This window comes from Palaemon carinicauda, chromosome 40, assembly GCF_036898095.1.
Source record: "Palaemon carinicauda isolate YSFRI2023 chromosome 40, ASM3689809v2, whole genome shotgun sequence".
Taxonomy (NCBI): Eukaryota; Metazoa; Arthropoda; class Malacostraca; order Decapoda; family Palaemonidae; genus Palaemon; species Palaemon carinicauda.
The window spans coordinates 23415852-23436557 of record NC_090764.1 but is presented as its reverse complement, the minus strand read 5'-3'; positions in this window follow the sequence as shown (position 1 = coordinate 23436557).

Genomic DNA, 20706 nt, shown 5'->3' with positions numbered 1-20706 from the left:
CTGTTGACAACCTCGGCAATAAAAAGGATTCCTCCAACAATACTTCTTTGACCAGTGTTGTTAAAGACAATTTATCGGCACTGGTGGAAAATGATGCTTGTAATAACCGTAATACTTTACTCTCTGGTTCTGGCTCATTACCAGATCCAACAAAAAATCTGAAAATTCTCCACTTAAAAAACATACCAATTGGTTGTAGCTATGACATAATTCATGAAGCCTTCTGTAAATTTGGAGCAATCAAAGAAATTTTAATGGAGCTTAATGGTAGTAAAGGCTTTTGGGAAGCTTGGGTATCATTTTCAAGTTTTGAGATTGCTTTAGAAGCAAATAAAAATTTAGAGAGCATAAAAATTGACAATTGTTTGATTTCTGGGGCTTTATGTGATAAAGCACCAAGACACCTAGAGGTATATAAACCAGAAGAATGGATGGAAAAAGAAATAGAGCATAGACTTCCAGAAGTAAGAACCCCCAAGCCCCCAACATGGATAATTGCATCTGGAAAGATAGATAATTATAACTATTATAAGATTAGTAAATTTATACAAAAAAAAGTTGGATTAATTAAAAGTAAGGATATTAGTAGATACGGTAAGCAATCTGTTTTGATTAATGCAAAATCAGATACTCAAGCTCACATGCTTTGTGGCGTGAAGATTGCAGAAATTGATCCTATTAAGGATATTAAACCACATATGAGCTTCAGCTATGGTAAAGGAGTAGTTTTTGATAAAGATCTATATGAATTCTCAGAACCAGAAATTCTGGACATGTGCCCTGCTAATGTTTGGAAAGTAAGTAAGATCCCTCAAACAAGCATGGTAGTTTTAACATTTGAAACCCCTGTTATACCAGATCATATAATTATTGAGAATGAAAGAGTACGTGTTCGAGAATATAAACCTAGGCCTTTACAATGCTTTAATTGTTTCAAGTACGGTCACCCTTCCCGGTACTGCAATAATACGAAGATCTGTATTAACTGTTCTTTGTTAGAACATGGCCAATGCAACAGAGATACAACCTGTGCAAACTGTAAAGATAATCATAAACCAAATGATAAAAGATGTAGAGAATACAAGAATGAAGAAGCTGCAATCTTGAAAGCAAATGCTGAACATATAAGTGTAGGTTATGCAAAGCATTTACTCAATCGGCAACTTAATTTTGCTCGCGCGGTTAAGATGCCAACAAAAGATTATAATCCACTACCCCTTACTACCACAGGGGGACCAGTGGCAGCACCTGGCCCGTCAGGTGCATCTCCCTTAGTGGTAGTAGCCCAGCCATCTGGGTTAAGTGCTCAGGCTATAAAAGCCAGAGCACAAACCTCCAAAGAGGTCAATATGGTGTCCAACACACCAAAAGTATTGTCACCGATAGGAGCATCTCCCCTAGAGGTAGTAGCCCAGCCTTCTGGGTTAAGTGCTCGAACTGTTGAAGTTCTAGCACAATCCTCCAAGGAAGCCAATGTGGCTTCCACCACCTTAAATGTATTGTCTCAGGCAGAATCTCTACCTGATTTGATGGAGATTGGAAAAAAAGATCTTCCAAAGAGGAAAAGGTCCCCATCATCCTCACCTTCATCTAAGTCAGGTAAGTGCCCTACTGCTCATGATCCTAAGGTTGACTCTTATAAAGATTCTAGAAAGAAAGAAAAGAAGAGTGGTGGCCTAGTAAAGCCTTCCATCTCCAGGCCTTACATGGCTTCATCTGAAAAGTCCCAAAAGACAAATGAGACAAAGAAAAATAATAACAAAAGATAATGTCTATCATCCAGTGGAATTGCAGAGGTCTAAGTACTAGCATTGAGCAAATAAAAACTTTAACCAGGGACTCAGACACGAAGGTAATTTGCCTACAGGAAACCAAGATCGGTGACAAACCATTTAATCCTGGACTCGATTATCATTTTTGTAGATCCCCTCCTTTGCAAGCTGCAAGAGCTCAAGGTGGTACAGGTTTTATTATTCACAAATCTGTAAAATTTGAAACAATCCCACTCAATACACCACTACAGGCATGTGCAGTTAGAACTCATATCGGGAAAAAAATTACTTTATGCTCGCTATATATTGAACCATCCTTAGAACTTTTCCTCTTAGATCATGCTGGTAATCCAAGAAGGCTTAGACTTTCTGACCTCCAAGACTTGATCAATCAGCTTCCTGCCCCTTTTATTTTAATGGGTGATTTTAATGCAAAGCATACTTTATGGGGTGGAAATGTGTGCGATAGATGGGGTAATCTTGTTGAAGAATTAATCGACAACAATAATGTAATACTAATGAATGATGGTTCTCCAACTAGGTATGATGTATTCCACAACTCTACATCAGCCATTGATTTGTCAATCTGTTCCTCATCCATTCGATTGGACTACCTTTGGTCAGTAAATGAACACCTACATGGCAGTGACCATTGGCCAATAATGTTAAATTATGTCCATAATCTTCCTTCTCAGTGTCCACCAAAATGGAAGATAGATGAGGCAGACTGGGCAGCTTATGAAAACTGTTCACACACTGATAAAGAATATGATGAATTTACATCTCCAGTGCATGCCTATCAACATCTTGAAAATATTATTGATGATAATGCTAGCAAGTTTATACCTAAAACATGCGGTTTACCTCATCGCTCTGTAGTTCCTTGGTGGAGTAAAGAATGTGCCAACGCAAGAAAAGTGACCCGAACTTGCTTCAGAAGATACTTGAGGACAAACTATTTAGCAGATAGAATAGCATATCTCAGAGCCTGTGCCAAACAAAAAAGAATTTTTAAAAAAGCAAAGAGAGCATCTTGGAAGAAATATATATCTAATATTAATACCAAAACTCCTTCAAAGGAAATATGGGACAAGATTAGAAAACTTCAAGGTAAATTCGTCCCTAAGCCTCTACCAATATTAAGGGAAAATAATAGATATATATCTGACCCCAAAGATGTAGCAGAGGTTCTTGCTAAGCACTTTGCTCCTGTATCAAGTGCTGACAACTATTCCCCAGCATTTCAACAAATTAGAGCATCAACATCTGTTGTTCCTCCTGCTTCTTCAAATACTGAAGCTTTTAACCTGCCTTTTAGTATGGAGGAGATGCAAAATGCTATCTCCAGCTCTTCTTTAACTGCCCCAGGTGAGGATGGCATCCGGTATGAAATGATATCACATCTTCCAGTGGATACCAAGGAATTTTTATTAGAAACCTTTAATGGTCTATGGGCTTCCCATACATCTCCTGATTCCTGGCATACTTCAATTGTAATTCCAGGCCACAAGTCTGGTAAAGACCCAGAACTGCCATCTAGTTATAGGCCCATATCCTTGACCAGTTGCATATGCAAACTATTTGAGAGAATGATCAACAACAGACTTGTGTGGTATCTAGAATCAAAAAATCTTTTATCTAACAGACAGTTTGGTTTTAGGAAGAACCGAAGTACTCTAGACCCTTTGCTGATGTTATCAAGGGAAATTTCAAATGCTTTTTCTAACCAAAACCAGGTGGTGGGTGTCATTTTTGACCTTGAAAAGGCATATGACACCACCTGGAGGGGTGGTAATTGGCCTCGTGGGGTATAGGAGGACATATGTTCTCTTTTATTGAAGAATTTTTATCAAACCGCTCCATTAAAGTGAGAGTAGGGTCAGAACTATCTTCATCCTACATGCAAGAAGGTGTCCCCCAAGGCAGCGTATTGAGTGTGACCTTGTTTGCTGTTGCTATTAATAGTCTCATTAGTCACATACCTCCTGGCATACAAGGATCACTATTTGTCGATGACTTTGCAATTTATTGTAGTGGATCATCTGCACTACAAGCATGCCAAAATCTTCAAATTGCAATAAATGCTGCTTCCGCATGGGCAAATTCTCGCGGATTCATGTTTTCTCCTCAGAAGACCAAAGCCATTCGCTTTACTCGTACTCGTAAAAGGGAAGAGATCCCCACCCTTTTCTTGAATGATTGTATTTTGCCATGTGAGGATAGTGTCAAGTTTCTTGGAGTCATTTTCGACAAGAAAATGACATTTGGTCCCCATATAAATGACCTATCTATCAGGGTTAAGAAGTCACTGAACATTCTGAAAGTGATATCGCATTTTGATTGGGGTGCTGATAGAACAACTTTGCTTAGAATTTATACATCTTTGTGTCTGAGCAAGTTAGACTATGCATGCCAAATATATGGGTCAGCTACAAAGACTTTACTTGGAAAACTTGATATTGTTCACAATGCTGGGCTTCGCATCTGCACAGGTGCTTACAGAACATCTCCCATTGACAGTCTCTCTATGTTGATTCTGGCATACCTCCCCTTTCCATTCGCAGAGAGGAGTTGAGTTTGAGGTTTTTAGCTAGGTCCCTTGCTGTGAGAAACAATCCTAACTGTAAATATGTTAGGGCGCCTTTAGATCGGGCTCCTTACAGATCTAGAGTGCCTAAGCCTTTGGAAGTACAGCTGAAAAATGATGCTAGAGAAGTAGGCTTGTTAACAGCACAGATAGCAGAGGTAGGATATCCCAAGTCTCCTCCTTGGTGTAATCCACCTGTTAAAGTATGTTTTACGGTAGGAGGGAAAAATACCTTACCTAGTAGGGTAATGAAAAGTGAGTTTTTAAATCATGCTGCTCAACATCATGGGAAACATGTTTTTACAGATGGCTCCAAATCGGCTGCAGGAGTTGGAAGTGCAGCTGTGGTGGGGGATATTGTTATTAGAAGGACACTCCCATACTCTTGTTCAATTTTTACTGCTGAGCTGTACGCAATAATTCTCGCAGTCCAACATATTTTTAAAAATGGCAACCAAAATAGTTTTTATACAATTTTTACGGATTCCAATAGTGTTTTACTCTCATTAAAACAAATTATGCCAGGCCATCATCTAGTACAAGAGGTGCAGGACTGGTTAGTACTTCTGCAATCTAGGAAGAGTATCAGTGTTCACTTCTGTTGGGTCCCTGCCCATGTTGGGGTGGATGGGAATGAACAAGTTGATAAGGCAGCAAAGGAACCTTCAGGGCTAAGTAATCCATCCCCCTTGAGTATTCCTTACAAAGATCTTAAAAGAGAGATTCATCTTTACTGTAAAAATAAGTGGCAAGCTCGATGGTCTGAACTGACCACCAATACAAAATTGAAACAAATCCACCCATTGGTGGACAAATGGTCATGTTGTAATTCTACAAGTAGAAGGGATACCATTATTTTAACTAGGCTGCGTATTGGCCATACACATGCAACGATGCAACGCACAATTATTTAATGAAGAGTGGGGAAGGTAGACAGGCCCCTCTTTGTAATACCTGTCAAGTGACAATGGATGTTAAACATATTTTAGTCGATTGTCCTGTTTTTAATCTCCAGAGGAGGACACATTTACTCCAGGACAAACCGTTAAGAGATATACTGGGGGAAAACTGTAATACCCTGAACTTGAGAAAATTTATACAAAGTATTGGGTTATATTACGAGCTATAATTGATTTTATTAATTTATTTATTTATTTTACCCTTTTAATCCCTATTTATTTCACATCTAGATTTTATTGTATGAAAGTGTTACGATTTGTATTAAAGGTTAAAATGATACTAAATGGTGTGAGTGTACAGATATGATTGAATGATTCTCGTTATATAGCGCTGAATGGCCTTTGATGCCCCAGTGCTTGGCTTAATGCCTAAATCCCATATTCAATTCAATCCCCCCGGATTTGATGCTGTTTTCGGACGCCTCAAAGAAAGGGTGGGGGCCCACGTTCTGCACCACAGGACCTCAGGCCTGTGGTCAGAATCAGAAAAGTGCCTCCATATAAATCTGCTAGAAATGAAGGCCGTATTCCTACACCTTCAACAGTTCCAGCAATACCTGGCGGGTCACTCTGTGGTGGTGATGAACGACAACACCACAGTAGTGGCTTACATCACCAAGCAGGGAGATACCTTTTCAGAGCAGCTATCCCATCTCGCAGTAGAGATACTGAGATGGACCGAAGTCCACACTCTTCCACTATCGGCTCGCTTCATTCCAGGCAAGAGGAATGTGCTCGCCGACAGTCTGAGCAGAGCGTCTCAGATAGTGAGTACCGAGTGGTCTTTGGATCATCTAGTAGCCAACAAGTCCTGACTTTGTGGGGTTCCCTGACTGTGGATCTGTTCGCTACAGCGCTGAACTTCAAGCTACCGCTGTACTGCTCCCCAGACCCGGATCCCAAGGCACTCTGGCAAGATGCCTTCCAACATCGGTGGGACAACATCGACGTACAGTGGAACCTCTACATACGATTGCCCCAACATACGAATTTTCCAACATACGAAGTAAAATTCGACCAAATTTCTGTCTCAACATACGAAGAGTTGCTCCAACATACAACGTAAACAATACGCTTACCCGTGGAATTGTCTCGAAAGCGTGCAGCGTAATTTGTTGTTGACGCCGCTAGACGGCAGCACATCGGAGGGACGCCAATTGAGCGTCACCTTGATCAGTCCTCTCATCGCGTGCGTATCGTGTGGTTGTCCTCTATTCGCTCAGTTTTAACAGTTTTTTATCTTGCCTTTTCACGTGTTGTTTTCTGTGTTCCATAATCATGGGTCCTAAAAAGATTAGTTTCAGTTCAGGAAATAGTAGCAGTGGTGAGAAAAAGAGGAAGTCTATGCTTCCATTAGAATTAAAGCAGAAAATCATTAAAAAAAAGCATGAGCGAGGTGTACGTGTTAGCGATCTGGCTAAACAATATGGCCGGAATATGTCTACGATCTCGTCGATCATAAAACAGAAGTCGGCCATTAAATCAGTGAAACCTTCAAAGGGGATCACGATTATTTCTAAACGTCGTAGCCCTACCCTTGAAGAGATGGAACGACATTTGTTAATATGGATCAAAGACAAGGAGATTGTTGGCGATACGATCACGGAAACAATCATTTGTGAGAAGGCCAGCCCTATCTACAGTGACTTGAAGGCGGTGCGCTCTCGGGGTGAGGCGGGGGAGAGTTCAGCCGATCCTACAACGGAGGAATTCAAGGCGTCTCGAGGTTGGTTCGAGAAATTTAGGAAACGGACCGGGATATATTCAGTTGTTCATCATGGAGAAGCTTCGAGTTCGGACACTAAGGCTGCTAAAGACTTTGTTAAAAAGTTTGAAAGCATTGTGGCGGAGGAAGGTTACGTAGAGCAGCAGGTTTTCAAGTGTGATGAAACCGGTCTGTTTTGAAAAAACATGCCTAGTCGAGCGTACATTACCGCTGAAGAGAAGAAAATGCCTGTACATAAGCCAATGAAGGATCGGTTGACTCTTGCGCTTTGTGCCAACGCCAGCGGGGACTGCAAAATTAAGCCTTTGTTAGTTTACCATTCCGAAAACCCTAGGGCATTTAAAGTACATAGAATTAATAAAGACCTGCTACATGTTCTATGGCGTTCTAATTCTAATGCTTGGGTTACTAGGCATATCTTTGTGGAATGGGTAAACATAGTTTTCGGCCCTGCTGTCAAGAAGTATCTTCAGGAGAGGAATTTCACTTTGAAGTGCTTGCTTTGTCTGGACAATGCACCCGCTTCCCCCCCCCGGACTCGAAGATGATGATATCAACGAATACAAATTCATCAAGGTGTTGTATCTTCCACCGAATACCACCCCTATCCTCCAGCCCATGGACCAGCAAGTCATCTCTAATTTTAAGAAGCTGTACACCAAGCACTTATTTAAGCAGTGGTTTAATGTCACGCAAAGCACCAACTTAACTTTGCGTGAATTTTGGAGGAGCCACTTCAATATCGTGTACTGCTTAAAGATCATTGATCAGGCTTGGGAGGGAGTAACTCGTCGGACCCTGAATTCCGCTTGGAAGAAGCTTTGGCCTGATGCTGTTGCTCCCAGAGATTTCAAAGGTTTTGGCCCCGAGAATGAACCTGTGCTTGCCACCGAGGAAGACGTCAAAGAGATTGTATCCCTTGACAAGTCCATGGGTCTGGAGGTGGATGAAGATGACATCACGAACTCGTCGATGAGCATCACGAAGAGCTCACCACCGAGGAACTCAAGGAGCTGCTATCCATGCAGCATGATGAGTTCCAAGCGCAGTTGAGTGAGTCGGAGGAGATCGAGGAGGTAGGCGAAATCTTAGGTACGGCGGAAATAAAACAGATGTTAGCATATCATCAACACGTTGATTTCATCGACAAGCATCACCCACAGAAACTTCAGGTTTGCCGTGTTGTTGCGCAGTTCGATGATGTTTGCTTAACGCATTTTAGAAAAATCCTCAAAAGCCGTACAAAGCAACTTTCACTCGATAGTTTCTTTAAAAAATCTTTAAAACGGTCTAGTGATCATGATGAAAAGAAAGAAAGTGAAGCAAAGAAAAGGAAGACCGAATCGAGTGAAAGTGATGAAAATTAAAAATAAGAAAAGAAAAAATGTAAAAAAAAAATATAAAATTATAAAAATGAAAAAAAATAAGCTAAATTAAGTTAAAGTTCATGTAGTAGTGTAAGTTAGTATAAGTTATCATACACGTTATCGTACAAAGTCACCGTCCCTACCTCCTCGCTGATCTTCTGTCTCTTCCTGCGTAGAAGTCCCTACACCTGCGCTGGCCTGTCGCAAAGGTAAAGTGTTACATTACAACCCGTTTTTTATTTATTATTTCATTATTATTCTTTTTTTTTTGGTTTGTAATATGTATTTTCTGGGTCGACCTGTGACGGCCGGCGAAAAAGTCCTTCTTTGTACTTTTTCTGATATAAATCTTCCAAATATACCAGAGAAAATTAAAAGCATGGAATGCAGAGGTTACAACCCTCGCGCGAGCACCTTGTTGGTGTCGTATATCTAACAAGGGCGTTTGTAAAACACTATTCACAGGCTGTCTTCCATTTAGATAATCCCTTCATCAAAGGGGGAGGGCCGTGACAGGCCCTAGAGAATACAGTTGGGTTACCCCACCGACACCTACCACTCGCGCTCACCAGGTCATCCTTCTGTTTTGGACTTGCCCGCAAAGTTGATAAGTGTTTTGCCCAGTGTTTTTCGAAGTGATTGTCGTTAATTCAACATGACTGACGTTGCTACTTCACCCTTACCAATGTTAAGTACCATAGTTTGCTTTGGCAGCTTTTGACAGTACCGGGCATTTGTTCTGTTTCCAATATGGTGGTTTTTAGTTTTGGAAGCGATTGTCCTGCCGAGGTATCGGCAGCCATTTTGGGTTATGTTCGCTTCGGTAAATATTCTATTTATTTTTGCCCATCTGGTACTCTGTCATCTAGGTTATATCACTTAAGTTTTATGGCCTTTTTGTGTTATCATTAATTTTTACTATGGTATTTATTTGCTTGCAAGTCCAATTTGGACCTACGAAGAATAGCGATTTAAAGAATAGCGAATTAAAGTTTAGCGATTTAGTCTGTTAGTTTGTACTCGCCTCAGAGGCTTCGATTTAGACTATATCCTTGTTTATTTGTTACGTTGTCGTTATTCTTCGTTCTTGGTTATTACAATTACTAAGAAAAGCAATCAATTTTATTAATTTTCTTGTTTTATTGTGTGATGTTAGTTTTTTATTATGTAACCTTGAGAGCGAAAACAGAGACTGCTCGTTGCCTGTTCTACAGATATGAGTTATCCCTTCTCTCGTTTTCTTTGTTAGCTCGAGTAAGAGAGGTGAATTTCCCGTTCTCCGTTTTTATACGATGACGAGTTATTCAGGCCTCCTCTTAGTATCAGAGTTGATGATAGTACGTTTAATATTATAAACGTTTTTGTTGATGTGGTTACTGTTAATATAGCTAACACTATTAATAGGTACGTTAGTGTATGAGTCATTAATTGGGGTCGTTTTATACCGACACCCTTAGCTCCGCCTTGAGTTATGCTTAGCTCCGCCTTGAGTTATGCTCCGCTATATGGATACTCATTGGGTGAGAACTAGTTAACGTACAGGAGCAGATTTTTGGAGTGCAACGGTGAAATCCGGCACTCGGACTCCGGCTGAAGCCTTTTACACACGAACCTTTGTCATGTTTGATCATAATTACACCGTTACGGCCGGCTTCACGGGAGATAACACAATCATTCATTGAGGTTAATGTTATCGTACCGGGAACGGTCACGATATCACGGTGACGGGCCTTTGCTACCGGATCTCCGGTACAAAGAGAGATCAAGCAGACGGCCAGAACCGGAGTTAACAATGTGATACCGATGAAGACTTCACAGTTTCATTATTACGGCCCCTTTTTCATCGAATCTCCGGCTTCACTGGAGATAACACAAACATTCAGTATTAGAGAATGTTAACGTACCGCTTAGGATCACGTTTTCACGATGACGGACCTTTCTCACTTGTTCTCCGTTACAAACAGAGATCAATCAGACGATCAGAATCAGGGTATGAACCCTTTTTCATGAATAATCACAATATCGTTATTACGATCCTTTTCATCGAATCTCCGGCTTAACCGGATATCGTACAGGCGATCAGCATTGAGGTTAATATTAGTTTTCCTCTGGTGTTCACGTTGTCACTATGACGGACCTTTGTACCGGGGATTGTTACCGGAGCTCCGGTACAGACAGAGATCACTCAGACCACGGGTGGCCAATCTCTTGTTTTGCTGTAAAGGAAAGGATTTAACATGAATACAAAGTAAACTGTACTTACTTTAATGACACTTTGAATTTGCGTTGGTAATATTCATTAGTTATTCTTGAAAGTCCTAATAAAAATATATGAACATAACTATGCCTATATTTATGCATATATTTAATTCTAACTATGTATAAATATGGATAAATATCCATACAACATCGTGTTCAAATAGAAATAAATTGATTATGCCTATATTTATGCATTTTCAATTCTAACTATGCCTAAATATGAATAAATATCCATACAACATAGTGTTCAAATAGAAATAAATTGATTGTGCCTATATTTGTGCATATTCAATTCTAACTATACCTAAATACTGTATGAATAAATATTCATACAACATCGTGTTCAAATAGAAATAAATTGATTATGCCTTTATTTATGCATATTCAATTCTAACTATGCCTAAATATGAATAAATATCCATACAACATAGTGTTCAAATAGAAAAAAGTTTCCACTCAGTACTGGGAACCGAACGTTGGCCCCTTCTAATGAAGGGCCGGGTCGAGACTAACCATGCCATGAGAGGCTATCTACTGTTCCTTGAAACTCTGGTCAGTGAACAGATGAATCAATAGAATACTAATAGCCAGTAAATAATATTAGACCCGGTTCTGAACGTCTGAGTCAGGGGTGGCCAACCTGTGGCGGATGCGCCAACAGTGTCACATTTCATGAATACAAGTGTCGAACTATACCCCAAAAGATAGTACATTAAATGACTTTTCTTTAAAATTGATTTTTATGAGTTATACAGCTGATCCCAGCCTGTGAATAGGATCACTAACCAAAGTTCAAGGAACATCCAGACTTATGTCCCCTTTCTGTTACAGAAGGTTCGCCTACATGGTTCCCGTTAGGATGATGATGAATCTCTCTGGCCTGCAAGAGAGGCTCTCCGCCCTTGGGTATCAAGGTTGGGAAGAAATGCTCCATCTAGAGGTCCCTATCTCCTCAGAGTGTCCTCTCTAAGGTTGGACGACGACCCCATGGACGGGCAGGTAGGTGGGGATGAGTTTTGAGCCTTCAGCTTTGCAATTACCTACGTCACCGACCTAGGACCCTTAATGGATCCTGATGTTCATGTTACCCTGCATAAACCGTGACTGCTAAAAGCAACACATTCTAGGGAAAACCAAGGGGCTATGACGGAGCTCAAAAGTATGGTAGTGAGTCGGATCCGTTCAGGAACTCGGAAGTTTCCCCCTACAGCCCCAGGCATATCGAAGTAACCTTCTTCGATAAAAACAACGCATAGAGATTTGCCTTACATGTTCCATATATAGATGGTACCATAAATCTGGATGGCATAGACGTCCTCCCTCTGGGGGACCTAGATTTTACTCCCAGGTACTAGAATTCCCGTTCAACGGATTCGTTCGATTGAAAGAGATTGCCTTGGTTAGGTTAGACAAGGTACCGAAGGTAACAGTATTATTTCCTAAAGGGCAGGCCCGATCTGTCTGGACCAGGATGTTGTCAGTCTGGGGGGTGCGATAATTCCAAGATCTGCCCTTCCAATTCGACCTACACGTCTGATGGTCTGATTGGGTTAGTTGTGGGAAATACGTTCTGTCTGAGGCCTCTATCAGACAGGAATCGATAGTCGGTTACCCACTCGTCATCACAGCCTTCCTCTGATTCGACGTCTATGCATCCAAATCCCCCTCATCAGGTGGTCTACCTCACTGATTCCCCAGGTACACAGCCCAACCCCGTTGGGATGTTTTACCTGCATACAGCCCTAAATCCGAACCCTCAGGCTCCTCTCGTGGACACCAGAGAGGAAGCTACAGGAGTAGAAGACAGTCTCGCCATCGAGACGGACCTAGGAAAAAGGGGGCTCGGAGAAGGAAAGTACCTAGATTCACCCCCTCACAACGCGGTGGTCCCGGTAGGGGGTAGACTTTACCACTTTCGAGACCATTGGACCTTCGGTCTGTGGGCTCATAGCATAATCTCTAAAGGTTTGAGGTGAAAATGGCCACAAGGTCCTCCTCCTCCACCAGTGACCTTCTCCCAGAAATCCACTCCCATCCTGAAAGAGTACACCACAGGGTTACTCAAGAAGAAGCAATCAAACGGGATCGATCACTGAAGTTCCAAAGCCACCTGTTCACAATTCCGAAGAAAGGCTTGTCGGCATTGAGAGTGGACCTGGACTTGTCAAGCTAAACTCTTACATTCTCTGCGACAAGTTCCGGATGTTGACTATCTCTCAGGTACGGACCTTACTTCCCCGTAGGACCGTCACCACCTCTGTCGATCTTACCGACGACTTATCTTGCGCCTATAGCTCGAAACTTCTCTTCTTATCTGGGTTTCCGCCTAAGCAGGAAAGTCTTTGTGTTCAAGACATGCCCTTTGGCCTCAACATTGATCCCAGGATATTCACGAAACTGGGAGAGAGAGTGTTAGAACAACTCAGGAACCAAGAGATACAGATCATTGCTTATCTGGCCGGTTGGCTCATTTGGGCCCGGCCGGTCATAGAAGGCAACAGAGCTACGAAGGAATTACTTCAATTTCTCGACAACCTGTGATTTCGGGTCAATCTCCAAAAAATCTCGCCTGCAACCATCAGTCCGCTTAGAATGGTTAGCCATTCAGTGGGACCTTTCGAAGCACACGTTGTCTCTCCCTTCCAAAAGGTAAGAGGAATAGTTTCAAAGATCAAAAAATTTTCTCAAACACAAACAGGTGTCCGAAGAGCCTTAGAAAGTATCCTCGGACTTTTCCAATTCACTTCAGTAACAGATCTAATAAAAGCCAAACTCAAAGACATCAATCGAGTTTGGAGAAAGAGAGCTACAGTACCTATAAGAGACATGGTCTCGAAGATCCCCTCTGTCTTGAAAATGAGACTACGCCCATGGTCCGAACCGAAGGACCTCTCCAAATCGGTTCCTCTACAATTCCCACCTCCACAAGTGACATTCCATACAGCCGCGTCTCTAAGTGGATGGGGGGGGGATTACTCCGAACATCAGATGTTTCAGGTTCTTGTTCACTCTCCATGAAACAGTCCCATATCATTGTTCTCAAAGCCATGGCAGTGTTCTTGACCCTGAAGAGAGACTCTCCTCCGAGGTCGACCCACATCAGAGTAGTGTCAGACAGCACAGACGCAGTACACTACGTCAACAGGGGAGGATCCAAGTCACCCAACCTGAATCAGATCCTGGTCACTATCTTCGCCTGGGCAACAGAAGAGAACTGGTTCCTGTCAGCACCTCACCTAGTGGGAGGCCAGAATGTGAGAGCGGACTCACTATCCAGGACGGATCCACCTGAGTCAGAATGGTCTCTAGACATAATTTCATTCCGGTGGATACTCGGGCTCATTCCAGGCCTCCAGGTAGATCTATTCGCAACTCAGATGAATCACTAACTTCCTTGTTATGTGACCCCAACCCTGGACCCTCGGGCTTATGCCATGGACGCATTACCCCGGGATTGGAACCATTAGAAGAAGATTTCCCTATCTCCCCCAGGGAATCTTCTAAAAACTTTTACACAAACTACGCTCCTTCCGGGGCGCAGTGGCTTTAGTACCACCTCACTGGCCAAGAACAGTTGGTTTCCTCTCCTCCTCGAGTTGAAACTCAGTCCCATCCGGATCCCGTTCCTCAAACTGACCCGAGTATCCAAACTCACTGTGTCAGATTACTCAAGGATAGCCAAAACTCTAACTTTGTGGACTACAGGAAGTTGGCAGCTCGTAGAGATGCGAACATTGAACCGGAAACGATCTCTTCATCGAATGGGACAAAAGGGACTCGACAATTCGCCAATATGATTCGGCCGTTAACAACTAGTAGGTCCCCTAAGAGTGCAGACCATACTCGTATGTCCCCGCATTTAGCCATCTCTTTCTTGAGGTTCCTATTTGACAAAGGCCTAACAGTTAGCACTTTAACCACCATCAAGTCAGCTTTGAAGAAGATCTTCCTTGTTGGGTTCAACATTAACCTAGCTGATTCCTATTTCTCATCAACCCCAAAAACATGTGCTAGGCTTCGACCTTCGGTTCGGCCACAAAAGGACTCTTGGTCTCTGAACGGTGTTCTCAAACTTGCGATGGACACGGACAATGAATCCTGCTCTTATATCACTCTTCTTAGGAAGACTTTATTTCTAACGGCTATGGCCTCAGGTGATGGAACATCAGAACTAGCAGCTCTCTCACGAAACCCGGAAAACATAGATTTCCTCCCTTCAGCCGAAGTACTCCTTTTCCAGACAAAGCTTCCCTAGCTAAAAAATGAGGATCCGCAAAATAGGTGCTCCCCTCGGAAGATTATTCTTCATCCCCAGGATTTTTCTCCGTGTACAGTCACACTCTCAAGCCCCTTTTTAGCTAGAACTGCCACCCGCTCGTCTGGCCCCTTGGTTATCAGGGAACAAGGAGGTACTATTTCCATTCACGGTATCAGGCAACAAATCCTCTACTTCATTAAACATACTAATCCGGAATCATTTCCCCAGGCTCATGATATACGGACAGTAGATGCCTCCAACAATGACTTCCAGAACAGGGACTTTGATGATTTTAAAAAATATACGGGTTGGAAATCCCCTATGGTTGTCAAACGCCAATATCTAAAGATCTTACAGGCCCTTAAATACCCGACGATGGCAGAGGGGAGCCTTATCTCTCCCCATTAATCTCCTCTTCTTCCTTTCTTCCATCTCTTCTCTTCTCCCTCCTACCCGCCACTCACACCACGTCGCCGCTCTCCTTGGTAGTTCGTTAGCCCTATGATATTTGCCATGTTTAATTCCTATGGTTTAACTGTTATTGTAGTTACCGTTCCTTTAATGTTTAGATATACTTAGACATGTAAGGTTTGATGCCTTTTGCGATTCGACACTCAGTTGGTTCCTTGTCGTCGTTATTATTTAACCTTACGTTCCCTATGTCATTTGGCTGGTTGGTAATTGGACGATTACTTTATTATATCATAGTATTGTCGTACATGGTGATTGTATTCTCCTCATTATGTTATTAATTTTTGGGCTTGGAAGGCATTCTCTGGTACTTTTTCGCCGGCCGTCACAGGTCGACCCAGAAAAGGGATTTTGACGAAGGAAAAATCTATTTCTGGGGAGAGACCTGTGACGCCCGGCGAAACCCTTCCCGATTATTTTTGTACGGACCCACCCTTTCCTTGCCAAGCCATATGTTCTTGCAGAAGGATGACCTGGTGAGCGCGAGTGGTAGGTGTCGGTGGGGTAACCCAACTGTATTCTCTAGGGCCTGTCACGGCCCTCCCCCTTTGATGAAGGGATTATCTAAATGGAAGACATCCTGTGAATAGTGTTTTACGAACGCCCTTGTTAGATATACGACACCAACAAGGTGCTCGCGCGAGGGTTGTAACCTCTGCATTCCATGCTTTTAATTTTCTCTGGTATATTTGGAAGATTTATATCAGAAAAAGTACAAAGAAGGACTTTTTCGCCGGGCGTCACAGGTCTCTCCCCAGAAATAGATTTTTCCTTCGTCAAAATCCCTTTATTATACAGTTATTGTAATGTCACGTGTAATTATGTGTAGCCATTTATTAAGGATTTATTATGGGTTTTAGGCTGAGGAACAAATTAAATCAATTACCATGTATTCTTATGGGAATATTTGCTCCAACGTACGATCGTTTTAACATACGAAGTAGTTTCTGCAACGAATTAAGATCGTATGTAGAGGTATCACTGTATACGCCTTTCCCCCGTTCTGTCTGATGAGGAGGGTACTCAACAAGACCAGAATATTGGTCAATCTCTCGATGACCCTTATAGCTCCGCTATGGCATCACGCGGAATGGTTTCCAGACCTTCTGCAACTCCTAACGGAACTTCCGAGAGAACTCCCTCCACGACACGAGCTACTCGAACAACCACACGGCAACATCTTTCACGAAGCCGTAGCTTTGCTTCGACTTCACGTCTGGAGACTATCCAGCATCTCATCGCAGAGAGACATTTTCGCAAAAGGTTGCGAACAGGATGTCTGGACACCTGCGAAGGTCATCCGCAGGGGTCTACCTGGCAAAGTGGAGAGTTTTCTGTGGTTGGTGTTGTGGAAGGGGTATCTCTACTCGATGCTACTATTCCAGCAATAGCGGAGTTCTTCGTGTATTTGCGAGAAGAAATGCGCCTTTCAGTCTCGGCAGTGAAAGGCTATCGCTCGGCCTTAAGTCTAGCCTTCAGGCTCAAAGGAGTGGACATTTCTTCTTCGCTGGAACTTTCCCTACTCATACGAAGTTATGAACTTACCTGCCCTCAGTCGGAAGTGAGACCTCCACCATGGAACGTGGTTCAAGTTCTCATGTTTCTTAAGAGACCTCCCTACGACCCATTACGCCAGGCTTCAGATCGCCACCTGACTTGGAAGACGGTGTTCCTACTAGCTTTGGCCTCGGCCAAGCGAGTCGGCGAACTTCATGGTCTCTCGTATGACATCACCCATTCAAGGGGATGGGGGGAGATAACGTTCAGATTCGTCCCTGAGTTTATTGCCAAGACTCAGAATCTGGGAGTGCTGGACCCTCGGTTCGACTTTTTCCAGATTTCGAGCGTTTGTTCTGTAACAGATGACCCAGACCATCTCCTACTGTGCCCAGTAAGGAGTCTGAGGCTATATCTCAAAAGAACGGCTGCAGTTCGTCCCCAAGTGCAGGCATTGTTTGTGAGCACTGGGAGGACAAAGAGGAGGGTTACCAAGAATACTATCTCTGCATGGATTCGTAGGGTAATCCATCTGTCCCTGAATCCTGACCCTCCTCCGTTACGTCGCCCTAGAGCACATGTCGGGCGTAGCTACGTCCCTGGCCTTCAAAAAGAACTTCTCAGTGACGCAGGTTCTACAAGCAGGGGTGTGGAAGCGTCAGACGACCTTCACAGCCCACTACCTGCAAGACGACCCACAGGAGGCTCGATACGTTCTCTATCGGCCCTGTGGTGGCTGCACAACAGCTGGTTTAAACCTCAGGCTCCTTAATGGACAAGTAGCAGAAGGTTGAGGGTATTGTTACCTGGTTTTAGTCTGCATGAATGAAAAGGTTTGTCTGGCCTTTATTCTTTTCTTCATCCTCCCTTCTCTTGGGGAAAGCAGCATCCTGGGTTCTCTGCACAGCTGACCTCGAACCACAGCAGGTAAACCATGTCTCTTTGTGTTCCTAGTATTAAGCTAATACTGTCACATCCCCATACCCTGACGAGGTGGTATTGGGAGAGTCCTAGCCTAAAGTTTCCATCTAAAGGACTTCAGGTCAACTTCTTAGGAAGAGTCACTCTTCAAACCTTCACACAGCTTATGTAGGCCGCAGCCCTTGCGAGCGAGGTGCAGGGACTCCTTATTGTTGAGTGCTGACACACTCAGTTACCGAGTCCCCGGGCAAAGCCAAAAGCCAGTGCTGGCCGGGACTTACCACCCTTCCTAAGGGTTGAGTCCCCCATATTAAATAGCGTCGTTTGTATTTCAGTTACGGAACAAATGACAAATTCGTAGGTAATTTGTATTTTTCCTAACTATACAAACCTTAGCTATTTAATCAAACTTGCCCGCCAGCCCTATCCCCCGTGAAGTTTCACCTCTAAGCAAAGTGAGCTCAGCACAGGTGTGTGTGAGGGGGGGGGGGAGGGGGTATTAGCAAGCTACCCTCTCTACCCCCGCTAACTAGTGATGGGGTAGTAAACCCTTGTTAAAATTCTAATGGCTCGTCATTTCAGCTACGCCGAAAGTAGTTACCCATATTAAATAGCTAAGGTTTGTATAGTTAGGAAAAATACAAATTACCTACGAATTTGTCATCTTTGATTGAAGGACTCTGGTTTGATTAGTTAGGAAAAATAAAGTGTATTAAATATATTTTTTGTTTAAATATGGATCCTTTGACTATTGTTATAGTTGGAATCAAACTTAAAGAAAATACTGTACATTGTTTAGATGAGATATTTTATTATTAACTTTAAAAACAGCTTGCTGAGTAACTAATGATCCAAGATACTTTTACAAAGCTTAAATGCATGATTAAACAGAACCTGGTAGAAACATTGTGATGAAGGAAATAACTAATAGTCCATTTGGAGCATACATTTTTATATACAGTATACCAAGCATTGTAAAGGAACAAAATATATGGTTTGGGTTCTAAATAATAAAAAGCTTTTTAAAGAATCATTATCAGACTTTAACAAAGATTTCTGGCTGAATGTTTGTGAAATTCTCTAACCCCGTAGAATACAATCCATAACAGAACAATGGCCTGAGGCCTTTCAAATTACCACCCTCACTCCTTAGCATATAATCCATACATACATATACCAAGGCACTTCCCCCAATTTTGGGGGGTAGCCGACATCAACAAAGAAACAAAAACAAAAAGGGGACCTCTACTCTCTACGTTCCTCCCAGCCTAACAAGGGACTCGACCGAGTTCAGCTGGTACTGCTAGGGTGTCACAGCCCACCCTCCCACATTATCCACCACAGATGAAGCTTCATAATGCTGAATCCCCTACTGCTGCTACCTCCGCGGTCATCTAAGGCATCAGCAGGGCCTACCGGAACTGCGTCACAATCGCTCGCCATTCGTTCCTATTTCTAGCACGCTCTCTTGCCTCGCTCACATCTATCCTCCTATCACCCAGAGCTTCCTTCACTCCATCCATCCACCCAAACCTTGGCCTTCCTCTCGTACTTCACCCATCAACTCTTGCATTCATCACCTTCTTTAGCAGACAGCCATTTTCCATTCAATCAACATAGCCAAACCACCTCAACACATTCATATCCACTCTAGCTGCTAACTCATTTCTTACACCCGTTCTCACCCTCACCACTTCGTTCCTAACCCTATCTACTCGAGATACACCAGCCATACTCCTTAGACACTTCATCTCAAACACATTCAATTTCTGTCTCTCCATCACTTTCATTTCCCACAACTCCGATCCATACATCACAGTTGGTACAATCACTTTCTCATATAGAACTCTCTTTACATTCATGCCCAACCCTCTATTTTTTACTACTCCCTTAACTGCCCCCAACACTTTGCAACCTTCATTCACTCTCTGACGTAGATCTGCTTCCACTTCACCATTTGCTGCAACAACAGACCCCAAGTACTTAAGCTGATCCACCTCCTCAAGTAACTCTTCATTCAACATGACTTTCAACCTTGCACCACCTTCCCTTCTCGTACATCTCATAACCTTATTCTTACCCATATTAACTCTCAACTTCCTTCTCTCACACACACTTCCAAATTCTGTCACTAATCGTCCAAGCTTCTCTTCTGTGTCTGCAACCAGTACATATCATCCGCAAACAAAAACTGATTTACCTCACATTCTAGATATTTTTGGCCCCCCCCCCCCCAAATCTCCACAACCTTATGGCTTCTGGGTAAAAACATTAGTGGACAGTTAGCTAGAAATAAAGTGCTCCCATGTAGGATATCATCAACCCCTCCATGGAAATTACCAGATATATCTTTTTATAAATACTTTATTGGTATAACAAAGAACATGACTGACTATGAAGCCAGGGTGCTCTTTATGAAACATGTTGAAGAACACTGAAACGACTTTTGTATATACTGATGGCTCCAAATCTGATGCTGGCATTGGATTTGGAGTATATAGTAGTGCTTTTAATGTTAGAGGTGCACTTCCTCTAGCATCCTCTATATTTACTGCCGAACTATGTGGCATACTAACCGCTATTGAGAAAAGAGCGTTATGAGACGAGGGCGATTTTACCATTTTTAGTGATGCAAAAAATGTCCTATAAGCTTTCAAAGTTTTTAATTCCAATAATCTTATAGTTTTAAAGATTTTAGAGTGGCTTTTAATTATTGGTGTGAAAGGTACAACAGTTAGATTTTGCCTGGTTCTGGCACGTAGGTGTGTCTGGAAATGAGAAGGCAGATTCACTGGCAAAGAGTGCTACAGCTGATTGCTACCTAGAAGGTATCCCATTCTCTGTAATAATTTAGCTACAATTGAGAATTTTATTTATTATTGGTAACAG